The following is a 10,721-nucleotide window of genomic DNA, read 5'->3' as shown; positions in this document are numbered from 1 at the left end:
TATACAAAACATACCATAGAATTTTGGAAAATTATTGTTGGCCTGGAATGCAGCATGATATTACTAGATATGTAAATAAATGTAAAATATGCGCTGCACATAAACCGGAACAAAAACTAAAAGCTGGTATAATGGGTAAGAAACCTGAAGTTAATAGATGTTGGCAATACATAGCTATTGATTTGATTGGTCCTTTTCCTCGTAGTACTAAGGGTTATCAACATATTTTGGTGGTTTGCGATTTTTTTAGTAAGTTCACACTACTTTATCCTTTGCGACAAGCAACAGCATCTTCAATAATAAGAATTTTAGAAGAACAGGTATTTTTGTTATTCGGAGTTCCTGAAATACTTAAGTGTGACAATGGCACTCAATTTAAGAGTAAAGAATTTTCAAAGTTGCTTAATGAATATCATGTGAAAGTATTTTATAATCCTCTTTATCATCCGGAACCAAATTTCTCAGAGAGGTCGAATAGAGTTATAAAAACTATGATAGCTAGTTACATTGAAGAAAATCATAAAAAATGGGACAAATATTTACCTCAATTGGCTTGTGCCTATTGTACAGCGAAACATGAAGTTGTTAATAATACACCGTATTCTATAAATTTTGGATGTGAAATGATTGTGGATGGTAATGATTATGAATTAATCAGGGATAGAGAAAGTATTGTGGATGGAGTCAAGGAGAAACAAGGTAGTAAAGAGTCGGAAAAGCTAATGAAGATGGAAAAATTGAGACTATTCGTGAAAGATAGGTTGAAAAAAGCTCATGAAAAAACTAAACACGATTATAATTTGCGGCATAGACCTCAACAATATAGTGTAAATGATTTTGTTTGGGTAAAATCACATTTCTTGTCATCCAGTATAAAAGATTTTTCAGCTAAATTAGGTGATAAATTTTGTGGTCCATATAGAGTATCGAAAAAGCTAGGGGTTAATACATATGAACTTAGAGATGATTCAGGTGTTTCTAAGGGAAATTGGCATGTGTCTCAACTTAAGCCTGATAAAACTCTTGATGCTGGTCAGTGATTGGGGTGAAGTTTTCTTCTCTCATGTTGACTGTATCGATTATTTGCTTGCTTTCTTTGGAAAAAAATCTTCGATTTTTTTTTTATGGGAAGGGGAGGTATGTTACGGTTTGAATTTGAATTTAATTATTTACAGTATTCCTTATAATTTGTTCCTGTGGTTAATGATTTCTGTAACAGGAGGTATGTTGCATTGCCGGTAGATGTCATGTTATAGCGTTAAATTCAAACTTGCATTTAAAACACAAAAAGTAACATCAACACGTTCAGTTTTTTCATTCATTTTTTTGTATCTCGGTTATCATTCAATTTGAGTTCTTTTGAAAATGCATTTCGAATATCGTTCTTTTTCCATCGTAGCCTCTCACAGAGTAACAACGAAATTTTGGCGAGCAGTAGAGTTTAAAGTCGGCATTTTTTGAAATTTATTATGGTAGCTGAATTAATTTTTCTGCTAAGGCAATAATCAATTTAATTTGGATAGCCTAGTCAAATCAAGTATTTATTTTGTGAGCTACAATTGAGTGAAAATCCTCGACAACGAGGGTAAGTTGCCTTGTGATCAATTTGAATTGAATTTTAAAGTAATACATACTTTTTTCTGTCATTCTTAGATTTTTATTATATGGTAATTTTTTTTCTATCGGACGTATTGGTATCATTCAAGATCTTCACGAAAATTGCGAGTTAATGGTGCATACCTCCTGGGAAAATTGTTCAATTGGTCCTACATTTGTTGCTAGAGATTTTCATACCGTTTCATTTTGAGTCACTTGGTACAGTTGGCTTGGGGAGGAGATTCACCCTAATTTTAAGATAAGTTCCTTCTCATGGTTTTTTTTCTTCATTGTTGATTAGATACAATTTTGGATATAATATTAAATTCACCTTTGGCACATTTCCTTTTCTAAATTTTTATTATATTTTCTCATATTAACATTACCAATATTTGAATATTGTAATTTTCACATTATATTCAGTATATTTAATATTCCAGATTTGTATTCGCAGTTCTCAAAGTTTAGTACTCATAATTTCATATTGTCTTATATTTCAACTTATCCAAATTGAGTATCTTTTTTTAAATTTTCTTAATCGTATATTTTTCCAAATTCAACTTCATCCTTATTCTTAGAGATTACATTCCATATTAGCTTGATACTTTAAATTTTTCATCATTCACATTTTGACTGCTTTAACTAGAACTTCATTATCTAAATTACTCATTAGTGTATAATTGTCCTAAGTGCACGGTATTGCAATCTTTCGATTCAGTCTATTAGAACTAAGAATTATATATTTGTAAGAAACTTATTAGATTATAGTTATTGTTATTTCAGATTTAAAAATTTATTTGTGATTAAAAGTACTTAACCCAACCCTGATTAATTAATTGTTTATGACTGATTAATTGTCTCATCAGCAACTTTATAATTGGAATTTATTATCACAGGTTATAATAAAGAAAGTACTACCGTGGCAGCCTAAACAGTGATCACGTCACGCTTTAATTTCACTGATATCATAAAGGAACAGGAACGTTTCACAACGTGATCTAGAAATCACGGTATCGCTTTCAGAGGAAAGAAAAGATAGAGGTGTCCTAAGAAGTAAATAGCGTTGTATTAGGTGCTTTCCAGCCAACGTTAGGAGCTCCTCGGTACAGCTCCGAAGCGCACTTGTAGTGTTCCAGTAAACAGGGCGTCGAGCCCTCGCGTTACCTTCTCCTGAAGCACCCCCGCATTTGCGGGGCTTCGAGCCTTGACAGGTGTGGGAGAGAAAGAAAACTATTTTGAATTACTTGTCAGTTGACGGTTACCGGCATTCGTTTGTAGTACGTTTCAACAATGGAATGGAGGTAACAAGATGTATTGTGTCCAAATCTCTTATAGGGGTGAATTATTCAACCTTGAATTGGACGAGGAAGCTCATAAAAGAGCAGAGATTGGTATGTATATTATTCCTTAATGTTGTTAAGTGATATTCACTATATTGATAATTCTAATTTTATTTTTTAAGATCCCAAATTTCTGGAACAATTCGTACAAAATTATATATCAAATAATAATGATGCGAAATCTAACTATCAGACAAAAGCAGAGAATGGTTTGTATATTATTCCTTAATGTTGTTAAGTGATATTCACTATATTGATAATTCTAATTTAATTTTTTTAAAACCCCATTTTTCTTGAAGAATTCGTCCAAAATTATTTGTGTAATGATGATGGGAGGGATGATGCAAATCACAGAGATGAAAGAACTAACTATCAGCCAAGAGCAGAGAATGGTTTGTATATTATTCCTTAATGTTGTTAAATGATATTCACTATATTGATAATTCTAATTTCATTTTTTCAAAATCCCATTTTTCTTGAAGAATTCGTCCAAAACTATAGATCTAATGATGATCGGAGAGATGATGCAAATATTGTTAATCAGCCAAGAGCGACTGAACCGAAGATAAGTTTTCGAACTTACAGGTAAAATAAGATTTAATTCTTTATTTTCCAGGACAACACTTGGACTTATAATATGGTTCTCTGTATCATAAAATCGATGGAGAGCCATCAGGATGATTTAAATCATCCAAAAAAAGGAAAGATGTCTTTGAAAACATAACAAATGACATGCTCAGCCAGGGATTTTCTGTGAATAGCACAATGATTCAAAATAAATGGAAATCCCTGGTTCGGAGCTATAAGATAGCTAAAGATAATAAAGGTCGAACTGGAAGGGCCCCTAGTCGATTCCAATTTTATCAAGAGATGGATTCGTTTCTAGGGAAAAAAAGCTAGCAATAAATGTACTTTTTCCCTAGAAAGTACAGAATTCATTGATGAAGGTGAAATTTTTTAAGTATGAATATGTATAAATTTAATGCAAGATTTGTCTTACAAATATTGTTAGTAACAATGTGAAAACTCAAAATATAAAATTTTTAATCTCAATTTTTTTAGACCGTTCTAATACTGCCACTTCAGCCGAAGTAATAACTCCAGGACCTTCGACTAGTGGTCCTTCCACATCGGCAATCTCCAGTGGTCCTTCGGTGGAATTTACAAGCAGCACTCCTTTTCATGCTGACCCCAGTACTCCACTCAATAGAAAAAGATGCCTAAAAACAATCAGAGAAGAAAACAAAATGAAGAGGCATAGGGAAAATATTGAGATGGAGAGGGAGAAATTGGAGGTTGAAAAACAAAGATTGCAATTGGATCAGCAGAGGTTGGAAGTAGAAAAACAAAAAATTGAGCTAGAGGAAAAAAGATTCAATTGTTGCAGGAGATGGCAAGTAAAAATAATAACAATGTTCAAATATAAATTAATGAATGATATATTTTTCATATAATTATTTTAAGAATTTATTACAGTTTTTGGAAATATTTTACAATTAGTTTTTTTAAGTTATGAATTATTTTTAGATTATTATTTTGTTTTTCACCTAGTGCTTAGTCTACTTTTGTTTTTGTTTGAAAAATCTGTTAATGTATTTTCAGCCAATTCAGAAGTTTAGGCCTTGTTATCAGGATACTGTCATGTTAATTGAAAAGGGCGTATTTGTAAAAAAGCTCTATTGGAATATTTGACTTTCATTTGTGCCATCCACAGATTTGATTGTATTAACATTATAAAGGAAAGCATAACAATGCAATTTATTCAATTAAAACTGTCGATGGCACAAATGAAAGACAAATATTTGAAAAGTGATTTTTTACATACACCCTTTCAAATTAGCACAGCTGTTTATCTGTCTTATTCAAATTCAGAAAATGAAGATTATTATTAATATTATTTTTCAATGATATATTAAAAATTACTATCGGTTCCTGCACAATCGATAACAACTCGATCGACAAAAAACCGATCGAAAACAACTCGATCTATAACTACTCGATCGATGACAGCTCGATCAATGACTGGAGGCTGCCTAACAACTGCGCAACCGGCTCCTGCGCAACCTCCATCAAGCTAGGTTGACATGGGTAGTGCATTGCGACAGCATACAGTAGAATACGCGAACGTGCGAAAAGTTCGACCAATCAGAATAAAGCTGCGCCATGCTCAAAGAAAGAGATAGTAGTATTGTCTTGTCTCTTTCTTTAGTTTGCTGTCGTACCGTACTGTGGTTTTCTATGCTCCCGTATGTCATAATTTATGCCGCCTTTTTCATTTTGCTGATTAACGAAACCTATAATTGGTAGTTTGTTTATTAACAAAACTATATCAATTTTATACATCGTTGAAGCCAATATTTATTATTAACTTGAGTCTCACCTTGTTATTAACTCGTTAACCACTAACTTGTGATCAAAAAGCGATTATTATTGCTCTCCATTTGACTTGTGTGAATCATGAATCAACAAAGGTGAGTTTTTATTTTCTCATATTGGATTTCCATTAACATAATAATTTTTTTCAGTGATAATCTGATTTGTAACACCTGCCAGAAGAGCTATTCCAGCGTCTCGGCCAAAAATAGGCATTTGGGAACTGTTCATCATAAAGCAAAAATGCTAGTGGATATGTTAAATGATGATAATTTGGATAAGATCGTCAGAATATTGGAAAAGGCTGTTAGTGAACAGACTGAAGGTGCATCAACCAGTAAAAATTGATAAGCAATCGTATTATCCAGCAAGAAGTAGTGGTGTGGATACATACAAAGGTACTTTTCTTTTTTCTAGTTTTTTTTAAAAAACAATCGCCTATCTGATAAAAAAGTCCTATGTAAATATGGCAACTTGGTTTGGGCAATTATATATATAAATATGTTTTCTCATAATCTAGAGTAACCAGCTGTATCTCGACCAATATTTTTGAAAATCATTTTGATATGCTAGCCCAGAGATTGACGAAGACCATCTAATAGAAGCTATGAGGAATCAAAATATATATTTTTTTAAACCATTAAAACGATAAAGGAAGAATAAATTTCAAATATGTAATGTATGCCGTTTTCCAATTATTGTGCTTTTTTACTTGAATGATTATTTAATTTTTAATCAAATTTAAATGTGTATTTGTGATCTTTGTAAATTGGTGGAAACGCCCCAGTGGTGAAGGTTTTCTTCGCTTGGTTCATTCCTTCACAAGCTCCCTGAACCATGCAATTTAAATAAATATTATCAAAACGAAGTTCTTTTCATACCTGCCCATTGTAATGTAAAATTAAATTTCGATGAAAATCTACGTCAGTTTTTTGTTCCTAATATAGCCAGGAACTTAACATTTGAAGGTATCAAATATTAACTATTTTCATTAAACATGACAAAAAAGCCAAATGTTCTTGGAGGTTTGAATAAAAATTACTTGATACATTTTCTTCATTTTGATACAACATAAATCTAATAATGAAGGTAACTAATGGTTTGGCAAGTGAATTGCCAGTCAAAATTTCGCATATCGATTATCGACATCTACAGAAAATATATATTACAAGAATAATACTTGATTTGTAGAATTTTCACAGAAGTGTTGGACTGAAAATTCACTTCGTCTCATGTTTCTTTATGTCTACCGTTCCTTTATCAATTTCACTTGTTCAAGCTAATTTTCCTAGATCTCAGGTTTATCGAATCCATACCCATATGATAGAGAGATAGACCTCTAAACAAACTTTCCAGTATGAAGTGTCTGGGATATATAAGCATATCTAGTTAATAAGAGTGCTGTTAATAAGTAATTAAGAAAAACCCCTGTTAATGTATTTTCTTTCACAGTTAACATCGATAATCTATATCTTTCAGTGTAACTGGCAATTCACTCACCTGCCTCTCAGTTAAACTGATTATTAGATGTATTAATCATCGAAACCAAGAAAACTTACCAGGTATATATTGCTTTTAAATTTAATATTTATGACACGTCTATTTTCAAATGAAATTAAGGATTTCCCAAATAATCTATTCAGTATTCAAATTGCGATTTATTCATTTTTTGAATTTGTTCGTAGATACCACTCAATCATTCACATATTATCGTTCATTCATTAATTTCTTTTCATTAGAAGAATTCGTTGCTGGAAAGTCGTGGATACCTTAAATAAGTTATTATCTGGATGCTATATTCTTAGTTCCCATTTTTTAATTCTCAAAAGCACTAGCGAAAATACGGGCGTCTTTTCATTCATTAATAATCAATAATAAAAATAATATCTTCATTACAGCCGAACTTCATGTAAACAAAACGAACACAGAATACTGTCCTGATATCGCTTTCTCTACACGTCAGTTCCTTTGGAGTATGACGTAGGGTGAGAAAATTGACAAAGCGCATGCTTTCTTTTGATTGGTGTAACTTTTCGCACGTTCGCGTACTCTAATGTATGCTCATTGCGACCTATGATTTTACTCCTTATTCACGGGCGATGAAACGACGTATATTCGTATCGCCATAACCTATTTGGCAAATTTATGTTGTTTCTTCGTCGGTACAAAGGGATGCCGACCAGCCCTGATGACTGCACATGTCTTTCTGCGTCAATCTAGATATTTATGACTATGATGCGGCTCCTTTTTGATGAGAATTAACTTTGTCGGTATTCCTGCCTGTTGTTTATGACCGAATTAAATCTCATTCCGAATTTCTAAACATGTGATTTTTGTTGATCAATCGCAAAACGTTTGTGGGTCTATTTTCATAGGACTGTTTTTATCCAAGGAATCTCGCTTTTTCGTTTTCTCTTGCCGTTAATATTTTCACAAAAATTTTCGTCTGAGAATATTTTTTTATAGTTAGGCTATAGACAGGGTATCCCGGGAAGAATGCGACAAATGGATGCATAAATAAAGGTCATCATGAAGGACTCGTATCAAGATCGCCGTTTGCTATATACAGGGTGATGTTAACCTTATAAGTGAAATTTCATAGTTCAATAACTCTTTAACTAATCGACAGGATAATTTCAAATTATGAAGTGTAGTCACTCTACTATCGCCTTCCTTCAATATTTCTGAAATCGGGAACAAATCAGATCCGGACTTTTTCTATTTTTGGAAATATTGGATCACCCTGTATGTGCTTTATGATTTTATCTCGAATTCGTAACCACAAATAATCAATTCATAGAGAAAATTCAAAAATCATTTTTGGCACTGTCATACAGGGTGATCAATAAACATTGCCTTATGAGTGGAATTTCATTGTGCGATAAACTTATCAGTAGAATTAAATTCGAAATTTGCAGATCGCCATTCCTGACGTCAAAGGAAATACCTTTTTCCTTTACCATTTTTTCCGAGTCGGCTCGGTTGAAAAGATATGGGCTGTTGGAAATCCATAAAAAAAAATAATTTTTAGTTATATCTCGCATATGGAATGGAATCGGGCATGTACAAGCAAAGATTCACCCTGTATAGTTGGGCTATATATTTCAGCTGACTAATGTCTGTCAGATTTTCAAACAATTTACTGATTACCATCCTTTGAAGAAAAAGTAGAGAGTTATTTCTAAAAATCTGACCAGAACAAGGCAACTCTACAAATGTAGCGAAAGTATCTGAAGCAATTTTGGCCGAAGAAAAAAGTACACGACTAACTTTCTTCAATTTTTTTTACGAAAATGTCAAGGGCACAACTTTCCATAAGTGCAGCACAAAATCGAAATACAGATGTGCTGGGATGAGTTTTTTTTTCTAATTTTTGAGTATTCCCGTGAAAGACAAAAAATTTATGACTTCGGTGCTGGCCTGGCTTTTAATTGAAGTTTGTGATATTTAGTATATGCACTAAAAATTTATTTCATCCGTTGAAACCCAATAAACATATTTTGGGAAATAGTTTCAAAGTCGTATGTAACAAAAAAAAAAGTTACAAAGTATCACAAACCTGGTACAGCACAATTCAGTAAAAAAAAAATCGAAAATAACCCTTGTCTTCTTCCACTATGGTCTCTCAAAGACCACGAAACACGTTAAATATCTAACATGTTTGATATTCCATTTTACGTTCGTGCCGGCTGCGAAACCGTCCGTTTCGAGAATAGTTTCACAACTCCTCCGTTGACACGAGTTGATCTCTACACATAACTAACCTCGCCTGTGCTTCACTACCCGTGTCAACTAGGATAAATCGTTCATTTAGTGAATATTCGCACGATTCTTCCGTTGACACGGGACGTTTTCCATGTATTCTTGAACCACAGCTGTGATCCACTTGCCATGTCAACCTAGCTTCACGTGGGTCACCTCCTTCTACTAATTATGAATACAGGACCTCTCGTGGTTAACGTTCAGTTGCCTCGAGGGACGGAAGATAACCACACCTACGAGAATACTCTTGTTGATGATACCTGGGGAGTAGGCGGATTGAGATCCCGGCGTAAAGTCAACGGTTCTTGAAAATGGCTCCAAAATCGGAGCCGAAACGTCGAACACGACAAAATATTAGACGCGGTCCAATCCGGAACACACAAAGTTCAAATATTTCCTACCGCGGAAACCTATCCGAACATATATATATATATATATATATATATATATATATATATATATATATATATATATATATATATATATATATATATATATATATATATATATATATATATATAGAAAAAAATTTCCGTGATCAGGCTGCTTTGCTGGTCAAGAATGGTTATCCAAGTAAGTTAATATATAAGATTTTTTATTCGTCTATTAGTGCAGGTGATTCTCGATCATCCAGTGATGTTGATCAAACGACACATTATTGTAAATTAGTCTATATACCGGGATGCTCTCAGCAATTGGCAAGAATAATGAGCAATCTCTCAAACAAAGTAGTTTTTTATTATAATAAAACTGTGGGCAAATTGTTCAGTCGACTAAAGGATGGCAATCCTTTGATGAGACATTCTAATTTAGTGTACAAAATAGATTGTTCAGATTGTGCTGGCAGTTACATAGGCCAAACAAAACAGTATATAGGGTCGAGGTTGAAACAACATGAGAGAGATTGCAAAAATCGTAGTGAAGCAACAGCATTATCACAGCATGCAAAAATTAATGACCACTCCTTTGATTTTAATAATGTAAAAATTTTAAATAAAGAAAATAATTGGTTTAAACGAACATTCAAAGAAATGGTTTTTATCAAGAGAATAAAAGATTCTGTGAATACACGCACCGATATTGGTAGTTTGAGTTCGGTGTATTTTAACTTAATTAATAAGGTTAATGTAGATAGTTTTATTGCGCGGTAGTTCGTGTTTCCTTTTGAATCGGGTGTTAGTATGTCTCACACATTTTAATGCAGTCTGTCTTGCCTGATACATTAGTTTATACTTATACGTCTTATTTGATGTGGTTTTTTATGATATCCTGATAATGCCATTTTATTTTATGGACATTTATTTGATGATTTCGATGTATTCGAATGATTTATAACCGTTATTCATAGGGTGAGATCGCTTTTTATTGTAAACTTATTGTTTCCTTGGCCGACCTGGCGTTAATTGTTTCATGTTGTTTTGCTTTATATTTATATTCATTGTTATTTGTCATCTAGTTTATATTTCATATTTATTATTGTCTAGCGACATCATTTTATGTATTTTTTATCTTTATTGCTACACCAATTGTATGATCCATGCCGTTGTTTATAAATTGGTTTTTGTTTTTAGCATGATGAAGGAGCTAAATGCTCAGAAACGTTGCCATTGAATAAATTGTATACAACTGTTCCTTGTGACTGATATTCCT

General features: G+C 32.8%; 3 long non-coding RNA genes across 3 annotated transcripts; all 3 read left to right on the top strand.

Annotated features, from left to right (window-relative positions):
* The first annotated feature begins 570 nt into the window (after positions 1 to 570).
* Positions 571 to 2,388, top strand: LOC123688939. The gene is made up of 2 exons (XR_006750133.1): positions 571 to 1,585; positions 1,654 to 2,388. It is a non-coding gene; the product is annotated as an uncharacterized LOC123688939 (long non-coding RNA).
* Positions 2,389 to 2,657: 269 nt separating this feature from the next.
* LOC123686705 lies at positions 2,658 to 4,409 on the top strand. The gene is made up of 4 exons (XR_006748487.1): positions 2,658 to 3,145; positions 3,236 to 3,328; positions 3,419 to 3,883; positions 3,999 to 4,409. It is a non-coding gene; the product is annotated as an uncharacterized LOC123686705 (long non-coding RNA).
* A 738-nt stretch (positions 4,410 to 5,147) lies between these two features.
* Positions 5,148 to 6,173, top strand: LOC123681188. The gene is made up of 3 exons (XR_006747648.1): positions 5,148 to 5,407; positions 5,462 to 5,707; positions 5,830 to 6,173. It is a non-coding gene; the product is annotated as an uncharacterized LOC123681188 (long non-coding RNA).
* The last annotated feature ends 4,548 nt before the right edge of the window (positions 6,174 to 10,721 follow it).

This window comes from Harmonia axyridis, chromosome 1 (assembly GCF_914767665.1).
Source record: "Harmonia axyridis chromosome 1, icHarAxyr1.1, whole genome shotgun sequence".
NCBI classification, from domain to species: Eukaryota; Metazoa; Arthropoda; class Insecta; order Coleoptera; family Coccinellidae; genus Harmonia; species Harmonia axyridis.
Note: the sequence above shows the minus strand (reverse complement) of the source record. Positions and strands in the feature narration are given on the sequence as shown.